At 36.0% G+C, this 16,556-nt stretch overlaps 1 protein-coding gene across 1 annotated transcript in view; it reads left to right on the top strand.

Annotated features, from left to right (window-relative positions):
* The window catches only part of LOC114935028 (uncharacterized), a 192,890-nt gene that overhangs the window by 5,836 nt on the left and 170,498 nt on the right, over window positions 1-16,556 (top strand). The window contains exons 2-3 of the mRNA XM_085485245.1: window positions 13,812-14,004; window positions 14,127-14,169. The gene's annotated coding sequence lies outside the window, so the exon portion shown is untranslated. The remainder of the gene's footprint in view (window positions 1-13,811; window positions 14,005-14,126; window positions 14,170-16,556) is intronic.

Raw genomic sequence — 16,556 nt, 5'->3', positions numbered from 1 at the left:
GCAGACTAACACGGTCGACGGAAGGTTAAATTTTCGCTTTCTTTAAAAATACCGAGCATTGTAGGATACATTTGATACATCATGTTTTTGAAACTCTTAATTTTACCGATTTTAGGATCATATAAATTTTTGTAAAATATCAAGAGTCGAAAGAAAAATATTTATTGAAATATATCATTTGATTATGTAACTTTTAAATAGATGAAAAATTCAAGATATTTAGGAAAAGAAGATTGAATAAATTATCAAATCACGCGCGACAGATGGAACGATTGGATGGTGAAGTCCTTGTACAGGATTCGCCAACTCGCGGTACTAAATCTCGCAAAACGAGGACTCCTCGTGAGTCCTATATATGTGGAAGGAGTCGAGAACAGGAGTGAGCGAGAAGATACGAGGACGAGGCGAAGAAAGGGACGACGAGGAAAGCCAAAGGGTGGTCGAAGAGAGCGGAAGGGAGTGCAGGGTGTTCGCTACCTGACAAGTCCTTTCCTTTGTCCTTAGGCTCCCTTCTTTCCTTCTCGCGTCTGATTCACTTTTTTTCTTGTTTCAAGGTGAACGACGGCGTCTGTTCGTCCTTCTCTTCGTTGATCGGCCGCTTGTGTTCCTCGCAACCGATCTTCTCGTTGCTCTCTTCTCTCCTCTCGCAGCTTCTTAGTTCATACTGTCCTTTTTTGTGTTCGCTTTTCTCACTTGCTATCTGCGAAAATTGTTACCGTTTCATTATCCCCGATAGTAGCAATTTACGATTCGATCTTCGGTTAAATCCGTCGATACATTCCCTTCCTCGTTGATGCATTTTCTTTTTTCCTTTTTTATCACGTTTCTTTTTTTCTCATATTAAACTTGATTTTTGTCCATATTTTAGTAACTAATTGAGTAAATTGTGTTGTAGACCCATTAGATATATTTTTTTTTTATTATCGAATTACTTTTAATTGTGCTCTAAAATCTTTATGTATATATTTTTTGAACTATTTATCTTATGCAATTTTTTGAATTTTTTTAACGGAATGTCTCCGAAAAATGAATAGAATCCTATTTCATTCTACATTAACCTTTAATTTTTCGCACAATTTTCAAGTTTTATCTTTAACTTTCTCTTACTTATACTTAAGAAAAATCTTCCTCTTTTTTTATTCCAACATATTCCTTTTTCTCCCCCCCTCTCTTTCTTTCTCTTTTTTATCTTTTATCTTTTCAACATCTTGTCCATGTTTTTCGTATTTGCTACCACTGTTGAGAGATTTTATCGATCGACTATCTCAATCTCAACCTAACTAGTGCTCGTTCAGAATCTGGTCCTTTTTTCTCTTTTTTTTTCTTTTTTTCTCGATCTCTAGAATTTTTTTGCATGACTCGGTCTGTCTATCCGGGGCTTGCTTTAAGATGAAAAATGAAATCGAACAAATGAATCTGACTACAGACATCGTTTGCTTCATCGGTCAATAGAAAAATTGCAGAAATCTTTGTGCGAGAATGCGACGACGTTTTTCTCATGTGTAATTCGCGAATCGTTTAAGTTTTTTTAAATTTTTTAAAGCGCAATAAAGATTGCTGTTGACCAGAAACATTTTAATGACTTTCAATAAATTCAATTGCACTTTTTTTTCATTCAAATTCTCATGCACAATCAGTTGTCAGGGATTTAAACTGCGAATCATATTCTAAAAATCGCTCTGCTGTGTAAACTATAAATTCATTAAAATGTTTGTTAATATTATTATATGAGAAAATATTTTCAGGATGTAATTAAAAGATTGTATATTTATATTTATCGTTATATATTCAGTGCAAATAGCAAATAAGCAAAGTAAATAAACAATAAATAATAAATTGAATTTTCAATATGCAACTATAAAAACATCGCAATCTTTTAATAAAAATACTGTTACCAGTGCAATTTGTATCTTTAGCATTTGCAAACTGCAATTTCTTCTGCGAAAACTTAACGCGGCCACCGCTGTTTCCTGTTTCCGGAATTGGACAGCATTCCGCATTCGTCGATCTGGTCGTTTGCATTCCTTCTTCTCGTTGAGAAAAATAAAGTTTTTCGAGAAAAGGCGAAGTGCCAAGGCGAACTTTTAGTGATTTCAGCTGAAAGTCATTCATTAATCTGGAAAAGTACCAAAATGATAATTCAACGATGTTCTCAGCGCATTGTTTTTGTATGTCAACATCGTAAATTTATACAACATAATTTTGCTAACTATAAAAGGACAAAAATTAGATAGAAAAATATATCTATATGTATATTAATGTTGGAGAAATAATTTTCATATTTATAAAATATATGCTAAAATATCGATTTCGAATCTTTAATCATAAAAGTATTCGAAATCTTGAGTACATATTGTTAATAAACAGTGGCGTAAAAATCTTCAAGAAAATCAGAGCAATTTTGAAGATAATCTTAATTCATGAATGTCGCTTTGTCTCGATAAAGGACCGAATGTATGAGAAGTGATGGCGAGGATGGCGGCCAGCGGGTTCTTGTCGACACTCAGCCTCGTCACTTGATACGCGGGCCCTCGTCTCCTGTCACATTAGAGTGACAAATATCTATTTCGAGGATCGTACGTCGTCGTATCCACTAAACAACTCGTGCACATCGAACTTCTGGCTCTTCGATACTCGAATCTCTCTTTTTCTCTCTTTCATCTCCATCCCTTTCGCGTCTTAAATCCTTCCTTACAGTTTTCGAGGCTATCGTTCTCACTCTCGATCCGCTGGAAACCCCAACAGAATTTCGTGCGAGATGCTCCGTGAGATTGAAGCGCACAGAAGGAAGCCGAAGAGTGTCGCTCCGTCCTTCTTCGTCTTGATGATAGCGTTGTAGAAAGAGGAAGTGCGCGATTCGACATTGGGGTGTTTCCTAGCAACCTATCAAACCGCCGGAGGGTAGTCGCTCAGTGATGTAACCGCAAATCTTGATGCCCGATGCAATTTTTCCACCAGACCCTCAAATGCATTTCGTCCGATCACCGCATCGATATCAAATTTCATCTATAAAATTACTCTCCGAAATTTATCGAACTCTGTCTATAATAAGCATAAAATGGAATAGAATTACGTCATTAAAAAGATTTTAGTTATTTTATTATCTAAAAAAATTATCGACAAAACAGCAATAAATCAATTAAGCGAGTAATAATTCAATTCTAATGGAAATAAAGTGTTTTCCTCTCGTTATTATTCATGTTTTTAGATACTAAACAGCCCTAGAAATCTCTTCATTTTACTAGAAAATTAATCTTGTTAAGTAGTACTTCACTTTTACTATGAATCAATTTAAGTCTAAAATTTAACGATCGTAAGTATATAATTATTTATTTAGTTATGCATATGCATCCGATAATGTTCACGGAGAGGAAACTCACTATTAAAGTTGGCATGGCCAAACATTACACACAATTTCCGCAGCTGACCACGTACATTACTTCGCGATATTAACTTATGTATTTAATTGTTTAATTATATTTTCACATAATTCTCAGGAAAAAAAAACGTCAAATAATTAAACGTCGCGTGTGGAAATCTCATATTCGTAAAAGTCGATATTGTTGAAAATTATTTCTGGGGCAATGAGCTCTCTCTCTCTCTCTCTCTCTCTCTCTACCTCTGTCTCTGTCGCGTTAGCGGATGTAAACACACAAAGTACTCATTCGATTTTCAGGGAGGGAAACAAATTAATTCCGACGTGAAAGGAACACGCGGCGGCCCAACAATGTTACGGCACGGAATTCAGTACTGCGGAGTACCAATTATCGCAATAATTAGCAACAAAGCCTCTGCTACGCGGTTATGCTAATGACCGACGCGATCATAATGAATCAGCGATGAACAGGCCGCGGCGCGCACGCAATTCGATTACGGATGATGAAATTTAATTATATGTCGATACTACTCGATATTTCCTCTCGCCGCGTGATGTAGTATCGGGAATAATCGAGGAAAAAAGTTTTCACAGCCATCAATTTCTGTAAATTAATGTGAATAATTAATATACATATTATATACACACGCATGCGTATATATAAATATAAGTATGTATATATATATGTATATAGATATATATATAGGATATTGTGCGTATAAATATATTTATGCGTGCATGAGAACAATAAACGTCGCTTGTTTCGATCCCCATTACACGAAGATCTAATCTAACGTTTAATAACTCGATAATCAAGCTTCTCTTGGTCACGTTAACCAATTACGCGCTAATATACTCGACTGACAATATCCTCTCGACGCGTATAAAACGCGATCGTTCATTCGGCGAATTTCCGCAACGAGGAAAAGAAGGTGGTGCACGAGGGTGACAAAGAGTGAAAGGGACTGAGCGGAAGGGATAAGGGATAGAGAAAGAGATTATTCGTGAATTCTCCATGACGGGAAATCCACTCTTCCGTTCAGTCGCTGCTCCACGATGTCGCTCTTCGATAATAATACGTTATCCGAGTACAGAGAAGAGACGGTAAGTACATACAACCACCTAAGAGTAACGGCTATATTGAATTTCTGTCCGCGTAACAACCCCGCCAGGCTTTTAGCAGCGGCGGGAGGTGGGAAAAGAGGAAGAGAGGGACAGAAAGGACGGAGGATGCGCGGAGGATGGCAGGACGGTGAAGGAGGGTTCGACTTCATTTCCGAGATCCTTGCAGTGAGTATACAGTAATACTGAGAGATGTATGGAGAAAGACAGATAGAGAGAAAGGGAGAAGGTGAATGAGAAGAACCGGGAGAAACACGAGGAACCCGACGAAGATACCAGATATACGAGAGAGGAAAAGGGACGGTTACATTGGCGTAACTAATAGCCCCGCATCATAATTCCGGAGATCAAACAGAAGAAAAGAACTAGAGAAAAAAAAAAGAGAGAGAAAAAAATTGGAAAAAATGAAGAAAGAAATAAAGGGTGAATAAAAAATAAAAAGAGAGGAGGAAAAAGAAGAAAGGAAAGAAAAAATAGAAATAAAGAAAAGAAGGAAAAAAGCGGATTGAATGATGATCGATTGCAGGGTTGTCATATTTTTTTTAAACGTCTTTATTATCGTCATAGTATATTGCTTCAGAAATGATTATTATAAATTAATTGGCATTGATGTTCATTAAAATCAAAAGATAATTATAATTGTTTCACGTTGCAATGAAGCTCTGTAAATGTTACTTACGCCATTGCATGGACAGATAGATAAATAAAGACAGGAAAATGGAAGAGCGAGGGTGACAGAGACTGAAAGACGAAGAGAGGGATGTGAAAGGGCGAGAGATGTAGATGGAGAGTGCGGAATAGTGTAGAGAACGCGCGACACACACAGATGGAAACTGAGAGAAACGGAAACGAGAATCTACATGCGGTAGAAAGCGAGCGAGATAGAGAGATAGAGGCGTTCTCTACGTCACTGACACAGAAGCCGGTCCGAATCTCATGTACGTATGTACGTAGGCTACGCCTTTGCTTGGATATACCTGGAACAGAGACCGGGCAGATCAACTTTGTGGTTGGCGATGCATTTGCGGTTACTGAATACTGCATATTACAGTAAAATGTAATCGCTTTAAATAATTATGCCTGAAACGCGCAACGCCGTTGCTAATGGATCGTAAGCTGTTATTTGTGCGCGACTCCAATTGAAGGATCTGGCGCAAAAAAAAAAAAAAAAAAAAAAAAAAAAACGGTTTCTCGTTTTACTGCATTTTCTTGGCGCAATGTAAAATACACAGATTACGTATCTCTTGGCACAACGATGAAAAATGTATAACGCGTCAATTTATAACGAGGAGTAAACGTATAGCCGACTGTTTGTTAAGATCTTTGAAGAGCTAACTACTTTATTAATTAACTGTTTTCCTGTACTTCTTTAAACGTAATGTTTTTTTTAATTTTGTGATAAAATTAGAATTTATTTTCTCTGTATTTGAAGAAAATATTTATTAATAATTTACTTTTATAATTTTTCTATAATGACGAGAATGACGTATAGAACTTTACATTAAAATCATTACTATTTTTAGAATAATAATTGAAATTACTTTACTTACTGACATATACATATATCACTATTCTGCTTTCGATTCGTCTATATAGTGGTTCATAGTCATTTGATATATTAATTGTAGATGTAGTTATTTATTAGACCATCAAATGTCAATAAAAAAATCAATAAAAAATCTAGTTGTGTTAAAAACGCGAGGTTTGCAGCGCAAGGAGAAGCATTCGGTAATTCCGTTACTAGCTTGGCGAGGATCGATAATAATATATAAAAGAAAAGAGAGAAAAGATACGAGTACATACCAGAAGGGTTTACCGGCTGCCAACTGTCTCACTTATGTCACTACGCTCCTGAGTCCTTCTGAATTCTCGGGGGTAGATACAGCGACAGACATAGAGATACACAGAGGTAGAGAGAGAAAGAGAGAGGGTTGAGGGCAGCTGCCTCGAGCTGTGTAATATGTGCAGATATAGTGGGCCGCCTCTCACGCTAATCGCAGTAATTAAGTCTAAGCTACGGGACTACAGACGACGTCGATCTGTCGGATATAGGTAGCAATGGTTCGGCTGATCGACTGTGTGTAAAGCTCCGACGATGAAGTGATTTACATCGGAATCGCTCGATGGGAGACCAAGCGAAGCTTGATGCGGAGTGGAAAATTTGTCACCAGTCGTAAAGTCGGCCGTGAAAATAAAGGGGAGCTTTCTTCTCTTTTCCTCTATTATACATTTCTTTTCTCTCTGCACGGCTTTCAAGCCGGGTAATAAACAGCGGTCCCTCTTATTTCGTTTTTTTTTTCTTGACACCCCTCTCTGTGTGCCGGTCAATGTATTTACGCGTAGTCCCCTTTTAACCCTTTCTTTCCAGGCGAACTTTCCTAAAACGCGGTTGACTCTTCCCTTTTTTTTTTTTTTTTTTTGACGAAATGATTTTCGATACGATGGTTTGATGATTTCCGAAAATAAAAGGGGAAAGAATTAGAAAATTCATTATAAAGCATTACAACTCTAAGCATTATTATTCTACACGATTTTAATTATTTTTTCGTCCTGTTTTTTGTGATTAATATATAAATTGAAGTAAAACAGAATCTTTATATCCGCAGCTTTAATAAATGAAATTAAATAATTAGTTTTTACGTGAAAATAATGGAAAAGTAACAGAATTAATCGCGTTTATCGGAAGATTAAGCATTATTCGTTTTCGCAGTTATTATACACACACGTATTATATGAGATTTAAAATATTATGTGTATGTGTATATGTTTCTACGCTGAGCGTGAGAAAGGAATTCAATAATTCATTCGGTTCAATCGCCGTGCGACGTAATTATTCGCAAACACCTACGCACGTATCGTGGAATGACACGGATTTCTAAGCGAATATCGATGGCCTCGATTCATCTGCTGGTGTGCTTAAACGCTGCATGAGCCTGTAATCATGTTGTAATCACGTAAACTCGAACCCGCCGGTTATCGTAAGGCGTTAATGCCCGTGCATCGGAACGCTAATGATATTTTATCAAAGCGAAAATATCGTTTCGAATGATTAATGCAAATGAACCGGTGCGGCCTGAGGATGCGATGCGATATACAACCGAGATTAGTATGCAATTAGCTAGTATGTAAATATAATTCAATTCCGATATTTTACTTTTTTTCAAGTTTAAATATCATTTAGAAAAATTAGTACAACGCAATCCACATCTTCTGAAAATAATAATATAAATTATAGCGAATTGCATACATAAAGACTTCAATTTTCACGAATGATTAATATTCAATTAATATATAGTAAATCTTAATAAATCTTGCCTGCAAGTGATTAAACTACATATATATTATACTCTTACAATTATACATTATCTTTGACACTCTTATTTTCTTTTATTCGACTTGATGTTTTATTATTTTTTCACTCTCAGAAAAGCCCTTTACGGGTCTGTCGCTGGCGCCGAAATGCAAACGGGGTAGCCGCGTTTTATCATTGAGATTTCAATAGGTAGTTTAGAGACACGTAAAATGACGAACATGACATCGGGTTATTTCAAGCGGGTAGGACAGAGTGGTGAAGGGCTCGTGCACAATGGGAACCAGATCGGTGTAGCATCGTTCGCGTTTTGCTCGTACACACACATCGGCTCTCTTCTTATGCTAACGCGAAACTGATTTGTTTAATAATGAAATAAATGAGATTTAATCGAATAATAATAAAATGGACGAGATTTGTTAAATTCGACCAATCAGATTTTTGTTATACTATTCACGAAATATGCATCGCGCATAATTTAGCGCTAACTTTAATCTGTCTTCTCGCAAGAGCAAGTATATATGCGGTTCGTTCTTTATTCCGCCCTCTGTTTAGCCAGACGTTTCACTCCCTTTTCATTTTCTTCTGTCTCGCTTTTACTTCATCTCGTTCCTCTTTCTCCTCGTCCTATTTGCTCAACTCGCTTTAATGCCACGCCTGTTCGTTGACCCAGAAATGTCGTAAATTATTTTAGATACATTAGCCAGCCCCGTGGAGAAGTTAATGCGTTAATGCAGTCTTACATAGCGTACTCGTGTAATGCTGAATTAAGTCTTGTGAAATTAATCGGAGGATGGAATGCACTTTGAGGAAGATTGACGTCTTTTAGAAAATCAATTACTTTACAAAGATCTTCGATATCTATATCAACTGCTTTAAATTATCATGTTAAAAATAAGGAAAGAAATGAATATTTTTTGTTTCTTTACATTTCTCTTTTACGTCTATCTTTAAATTATTTTTCCAGTTTTTCTAAAGTAAGGTCACAACAAAAATACAATGCAGTTTAATAAGAAATTTATGCAATATTCTACAACTATTTATAACTTTATTATTTTAAAAGGTGCTTAAAGAAATAATTTCATAATATATTAATTATTAGAAAATTTACATCTTTTTGTTTAAAAGAGAGATTGAATCGTACATCTTATTCGTGTGCGCTTATAAATTAATCGTGCTTAAACGTGGAGACTAATAACAATAGATCAGACCGATTGGTGTTGTGGGAAAATTGTGTAGAATCGATAGATTGGTATCCTTGCACAAGTAATTCTGCGAAGTGGCGGCACGTGAAATTCAATTAACGCGTAAACGGTATTGCGCCGTGCTTGCCGGCCTGATGAGAGAAGAAAGGATAATTAGTCTACTTAACGGTGGGCCGAGGTGATTGGCAGACGAAATCGCGTTACTTGCTAATTGAATTAGTGCGATTTCGGCCGGTTTGAGTGAGTGTAACAGGTGTGTTTAACTCGATACGAGTCATACAACTCGCTCCCTAAAGTTCCGACGTCTTCCGGTCTGTTCTTTGTCGCGAGAACTTTTCAATCCGTTCATAAAGCGGAATCGTAAAGAACGGTACTGGTGCCGCGTCTTTCTCCGGCAATAAACGCGACTCCTTATTGCGAAAATTCTCGTTGCCATTGCCCCGAGGAATTTTCGTGAAAATCAAATTGTGACACGAGGTATAAAACGCGAGGTGTGGAATTTATTCGGTACAAAACGCCAAAATACACGATGGTCCATTTTTATTTTTTTGCTCAATTTTCTTTCAGAGACTATTTGCGATCAAAACTAAATTTCATATTTTAATATTTTTCTAAATGAAGATTTTTTTAACAGAACGATTACATTTTTCTATACAAAATTATTTTATCTTTAGTATCTAATTTTATGATTTGTACAAATTTGTACAATATTATTATACGTTGAGTATAATATAACAGTGTCTCTAAAATTATTAAAAATATGATGTGCATTAAATTTCAATTTTTACGTCAGCTAAAAATCACTGATTCTTCTTTTAAGTATTTGATGGTTCAATGATTTTGAAAAAAATTGTGCAGATTAAAGTGGACCACCCTGTATATTTGAAGCTACCTGAGCGGCAATTTCGCACGATTCGTTACGCTACAGGCTGCAGAAAGAACAGCTCGCTCCAAGGTAAACAGGATAATCGAGTTTTTCGGTCGTGATTTAAAGAACTGGAATTGATTATCGCGAGATATTACGGTCCTCGTTGGCTTTCGACCATACATGCCGCTGATGGCCTTCGCAACGCGCCATTGGCGAATCACACGGAATGGAAACTTGCGTCAATTTTTTTGACAACAATAAAGGACCGTGTGGTAATAAAAAGATAAGAGTTTTACTTATAAAACACATATACATATATAATAAATAATATTTATGTTATGTTTGACGAATAGCTCTTGTGCAACATTTTACTCGAAACATTTCTGTTTTCGCAAATATATTTCACAGTTTCATGGTACGTGAGTTCTCTAATAATCCCGCACGCGCCATTCTATTCCGTTTGTTTACGGAACGGAGCTGCTTCTCGGTTCTGTAATGAACATAATCTCGCCGTTAATCAGGTCGTTTCCGTTGGCGCTATGGATAGCCGGTGATCGCTCAAATAAAAGTATCGATGATGGCATGTAAATAAAATAGAATGCGTCACGGTAGGAGTGCTTTGTTGCGGCACAAAAGATGTTCTTTTCCTTTATTCTTTTTTGTTTTTGACCACTTCAAAAACGCTCGCTCGCCATCCAGTTGAGAGAACCGCAGAGAAAAGGTAGCTATATATAGTTGTATGTCAGCTGTATAGAGTGAACTCGCAACGAGTAATCCTGCTCGTGTAGAAATCCGCTTAACTTTGGTAGAGCCAAGGAGTTACATTCAACTATTCGTATCTTCCATTAGAGTACTTGCTGTAATCAACATTTAGACTTTTTTTAAAAGATAGCGATGTATCGAATTCAGTGTCAAAATTTTCGATTGCGTAGTTTTTAATGCGATATCCTTGAAAAAATAATTTCTAAAAAAATCAACATTTTATTTATCTCAAGTTCGAATATAGAAGAATTATGTAATAAAGACGCGTAAATAGCATTGCTTCTAATTGCTCGTTTTTCTTGTTATGTAAAATTGTGACAGAAATACAAACTAAGAACTCGATTGTATAAGAGATCCTAAGAAAGACAAAGAGAGAAGAAAAGATAAAGACGAAGAATATATCGTCATGTTATAGGCTACACACATGTTCTTTTAGCTTTCTTTAAATCCGACACCGTGATATCTCCCTCTTTTCACGATATAGCTAACCATCTGTCAGTCGACTAATCTATTATCTGGCGATTTTTCAACGCCGTATTTCCCTCGCTCGTTCGAGCGAATCCCAAAAAAAATTGCTCGAAGGAAAACGTCTGAAAGGAAAGAATTCTATAGGATTATGGTGGACAAGTGCCTTGACAAATTCGTGCCAAACGAAATTAATTTTATTGAATCGAACGACACATTTCATTTACTTTAGTCATTCTTTTCTGGCCATTAACATTGATTCTTTTTTGAAATAATAATAATAATAATAAATTATCGCAATATTTTTGCGAGAACTGATATATTATAATTCATTGCAATCCACTATAAAATATAAAAATTATGAATTGAAAGCGAGGGGAGAGAGAGACAGAGAGATTTATATATTTAAAATTATACTTTTCAAAAATAAAAATATATTATTTTCTACTTAAAAATCAAGTACCTAACATTGCCATATTAATTATTATTTAAATACTTTAATATGCGTACAGCAATTTGTTCTTAATAAAAGTGATACAATTGTTGTACTTTTTAAATAAAGTATCTTAAATGAAGACTTCAGGCATTCTTTCTCTGTAATCTTCACGATAATGTTCACGCGCAATCACGTAGCTGCTGATTCGTCAGTACACACAGCATTATTTGTTCACCGAAGCCGATGCTCAGACGCAGATGTGCAGTCGCGCAAGATACGCGTTATCTATTTCATTAGGTGCGTCCATACGTGCGAGCCGGTATCAATCACCGCACGTATCCACGAGTAACGCGCAAGGCCTTGTTCATCCTCGTGCATTGGCACGCATACGCAGTCGCGTGTATACGTTTGCCTGTATCCGGTTAACGCGAAAGCAATCTCTCCACTATCTACCGGATCCCGGAATAGACGGATGATCTCAGGTAACGACTACCAGCCGGCTGGCTCTCGTTCGTGTGCCGCGAGAGATATACGTTCTCGCTATAATATCGCGTACAAATTAAATTTATACATGTCAAAGTAACATGTAGATAAATATACTCTTTTTTTCCTTTCTTTGTCAGCATTAATATTTCAAGTCCTGCTATAATATAAATTCCCCATGACGTCAGCGGCTGTGTATACACTGCGACAAAATAAATCAAACATCACTCTGCGATTTAAATCTTCGATAATATTGCATTGCGAAATTCCCGGTAAAAAGTTCTAAGTTTTATGTAATGAAATTTTTATGTTATAAATTTTTTAATCATATACAATTTAAAATTATTTTATAATGAAAAAAAAAAAAATATAGAGAAATACTTTTTAAAGATGTTAAAGAGAACATATGTGGTATAGAATTATTTTACATTTAATTTCACGTCTTCTCAATGTAACTTGTTGTCAGGCGGAACAAGCTAATAGGCTAGATGGATTATCAAAGTGAAATCCTAATTGCACTTGTAACATCTAAACCGCGGAGGGTGGCGAAAAGGGGGAAAATCATCCCTATGTCGCACTGTGTAAACGAAAAGAGAGAAATAGGAAGAGAAACAGAAAAAGTGAGAAAGTAGCATAGGGAAAACGGAAAGGGTGGCGACGGGATCACGTGCCAAAGAAACGTTAAACACATTTCAAACGTTTGTATAGAGCAATTAGTATTTATAACAAGGGTGAAGAGACTGGCTCCGGTCGGTTCGAAATCCGGGGGGTACTCACCCCGTCGAGTGAAACGTGCCCCGATCGGCAGAGGGGTGTAAAAATCGACAAAGAGGACGCAGGAAGGACAAGGATAAAGGAACTCGCCCTGTTTGCGCGGGCAAGAGCGAGAGCGGAGTGAAAGAAGGTGGAGAAAAGGCAGAGGGTTGGCGAGACCACATGCCGTGAACACCCCCCAGTGGCATCGAAACGTGACGGGATTGTCGAGTGAGACCTTTGCATCAAGTTCCGTATCCCTTCGCCTTCTTCTTGTCGCCTTTTTTATCGTTTCTTCCCGATCGTAGTTCTTGAATTTTTGCGCGAGAAAGCTGCGGCCTTTTGCACTCTGGCAGATATCGTGTATAAATATACAACTCGTATTGTTTCGCTCGCAAATACTTTTACTTAAAAAAGAGAACTGCTATCTATATTACATGTTAGGAGAATTATAAAATATAAGGAGATGGTGTAAAAGATGTTGAACCGTTAAAAGATACAACTATTATTTATTTTTAAAAATAATTTTTTATACAATTATTTTAGGTATATCCAGAAATATCTCTCTATATAAATCTTTTAATTATCTCATATATTAATATATTTTAATACTTTTTTAATAATTTGATATATTTCTCACTTGCCGAACTTTGTGTGCGTGAAGCTAGCATATAATTTAATGGAAGATCATAAATAATTGAGTTTTGGCTTTATTTTAAATAGTTCTAGAATTGATAGTTTTGGCGATTAAACCAAAGAAAATGCCTAAGGACAAATTGATATGCCAGTTTCATATCACTTTGTCTTACGGCATTACGTGTTCGAAACGTATATTTCGCGAGAAATTTAATGCAAAATCTCTTGCCAACAGTCAACCTAATCCAACTTAATCTGTTGTCACGCGCACGAATGTGTTGCGATCTATCTATCATTATTCTAGCTCATATTTATTATTTATATTATATATGTTATAATGTGTATGAAATAATAAGATTATTTTAATATGTGTATTTGTATTTTATTTGTTACAGGTAGCATTGCGCATCGTGTCGGGAGTGCCGTGTAAAATGTCGCGCGTCGGGAGTGCCGTGTAAAGATTCGCGTGTCGAGAGTGCCACGTAAAGTGTCGGGCGATCGTAATTATTTGTATTTTCGCGAGTGTCGTGAGTTCTATCAAGAGAGGAGGCTCGGGGTGGCATCGGGCGACAGCCGAAGAACTGTGAGGTATGTAAAACAAAAACATTTTTTAAAAATTGTTTATGGATATATTCAATTGTTTTCATACTTTTAAATCATCCTGTACACACACAATATGGATATACATAATTTGAATGTTTTGTTTTCAGATCAATATGCTGTGTACTATAACTTCGCTATTGCATCGTATCGGTGAGTGAGAAATGGTTTATTTTATAACATTTCTATAGCGGCAATAGGGATGTATGAAGTATCTAGACACAATAACCGTACAAAAAAAATTTGATTTTAAAAAATGCTTTAATTATTTTATTAATTTAAAAAATGCAAGCTGGTGAATATAACATTCAGCACAATATATTCATAAAGAACAAATAAGCAATTTTAACAAAATATTTATAAATATACTTTAACGTGTATTTTACGCGTCGTTGTAAACTTAGCTCTTTAATAAAAAACTTCGGCGTTTTATAAAACGCTAGTCTACAAATTATTCAGCGCTGTATAAAAAGGCTAAATCTTTTTATGAAAAAGTTAATTTTACGAAAAGCTTTATGACATTTGAAATACAGGAGAAGGATGCAAATATACATATTTGAAAACATTATTTGATACTTTCGAATATATTTTATTCGACTCGCATATAAACATATTCACTCGCGTATATGATGAAGCCGAGCAAGTGCACCACAAAATGCACTAAGCGCGCATATTGTTCCAAACGCAAAGCTGTTGTTCCGGTCACGGTCTCTCAGCATTACCGCGCCTATAATTAATCAAAATTACTCTGTCAGCGATTGGGACGCAAACAGCAATTTGGTCATTTAACCGTAGCGCTGTTAATTGCGATGGGCGTTAATTAGGAACTCCGATGTGTTCTATTCTCCGTTCGAACACGTCGCGGTATACAGAATTATATTATGTGCCGTACAATTGTCGCGAATTCATAAATGTTGATCTTTACACGATCGAAAGACCTTTTTATCTATCCACTCTCGAATTAGAATCCAAGTTTTTCTACAAGCCCCAGTCAATGCAAATTGTTCCCCCTGCAATTGCAGTCATTTGATTGCATTTTACTTGATTGTTTTTAAAACAAAATGATAACTTCACTCGATTCACACTATTAAAAGAATTTTTTTTACAACAAAAATTCCGATTTTTTCAGAATTATTTATTAATATATTTTGAAAATTACTTAATATTCTAAATATTGAAATACTCGATTGAATAATATAATATATAATATACATATGCATATATGTATATATATGTATATTACATCACGTATATTTATACATTATTTCGAAATATGAAATATATCTGTGCAAACCCTTGTAAAAAATGTCATAGATTTCTATAACATTTATAAATTGAATTAAAATTTATTTTTTATGATAATGATTTATTACACATTGAATCTTATACATATATCAATCTCATATGATGTAATTATAATCAGCATGTCGTTAACGTAGCATGTTATCTTTCCTTGGCTGTCTTCTATTTTTTTTTTTTGTTCCTTTTAAGTTTCTGCATAGACATAATAAAAAAGAATGACAAAAAATACGAAATAAAAAAGCCCAAGTTACAAATTATATTTAATTTCCAATATCATAACTATCGATTATCCCTTGCGGTCGACTTTCCTATGCGTTTTTTTTTCCCTCCAATCGTCATTGCTGGTTCGCAACCTGGCTCGAGAAAGATTCTGACAATAATTATTATCGTCAAATAACAGACCGCATTATTTGTTCCGACCAGGTGAGTTAACGAAACAAAGAAGGGAGAGCGAGAGAGAGAGAGAGACAGGCGCGGTAATATGGCCGCCCGTAATTGGCTACATTGTTCCTATGAATTGATATGTCATTAATATTGATTGGCTGCGAATCGCGGAGCTTGCGTCGAGCGTGGTTGAGTTAAGGGGAGCTGTCGGGTAGAAGCGGGAGGGCCAGATTTCCAGCGGCGAGACAGGACTTCATCAGAGACTAGAGAGGGACGTTGAACATCGACTGGTTGAAACTAGAAGGAAAGAGCGGGACACATATGTGTATGCGGGAGAAAGGACAACGCGTCCCGTGGGACGGCGAGGGAAAATGCGATCGGACCATGATGCATGCGTTATCCCGTGGATGCACAATGCGCGTAATGCAATTCGTTCGTCACAACTGGTTTTCGGTTGGCGCCTCTTTTGATCGTTTGCTTCGGCCGTATCGATGAACAATATCGTTACTTTGTCAAAGGGTTATAAGCGCAAGCGCGAGTCGATGTTCTAAAAAGGTGATTATTTGCGGTGATATTCTAGACTGAAACGAAAACAAGAAAGCACACTGAGATTTGTCGGCGAAAAATATCAAACTTGCTTTCACAGAGGAAGAAACATAAGCGATAGCTTGTATGTGAAAATTTATATGTGATTGAAATAAATTTGAGTAAATTTCTACGTGCCTCGTTTAAGAAACGCGAAATAAATATATCGCGTCGAGATTTATTGAAATATAATAAATTACATTATGTTTACATCGCATAATTATATAGTAGTATTTAACTGGCTTTGTTCTTGAAAAATTCTTTAAAAG

This window comes from Nylanderia fulva, unplaced genomic scaffold (assembly GCF_048542155.1).
Source record: "Nylanderia fulva isolate GAGA-0341 unplaced genomic scaffold, ASM4854215v1 Scaffold35, whole genome shotgun sequence".
NCBI classification, from domain to species: Eukaryota; Metazoa; Arthropoda; class Insecta; order Hymenoptera; family Formicidae; genus Nylanderia; species Nylanderia fulva.
This window is presented reverse-complemented; position numbering and strand designations above follow the sequence as displayed.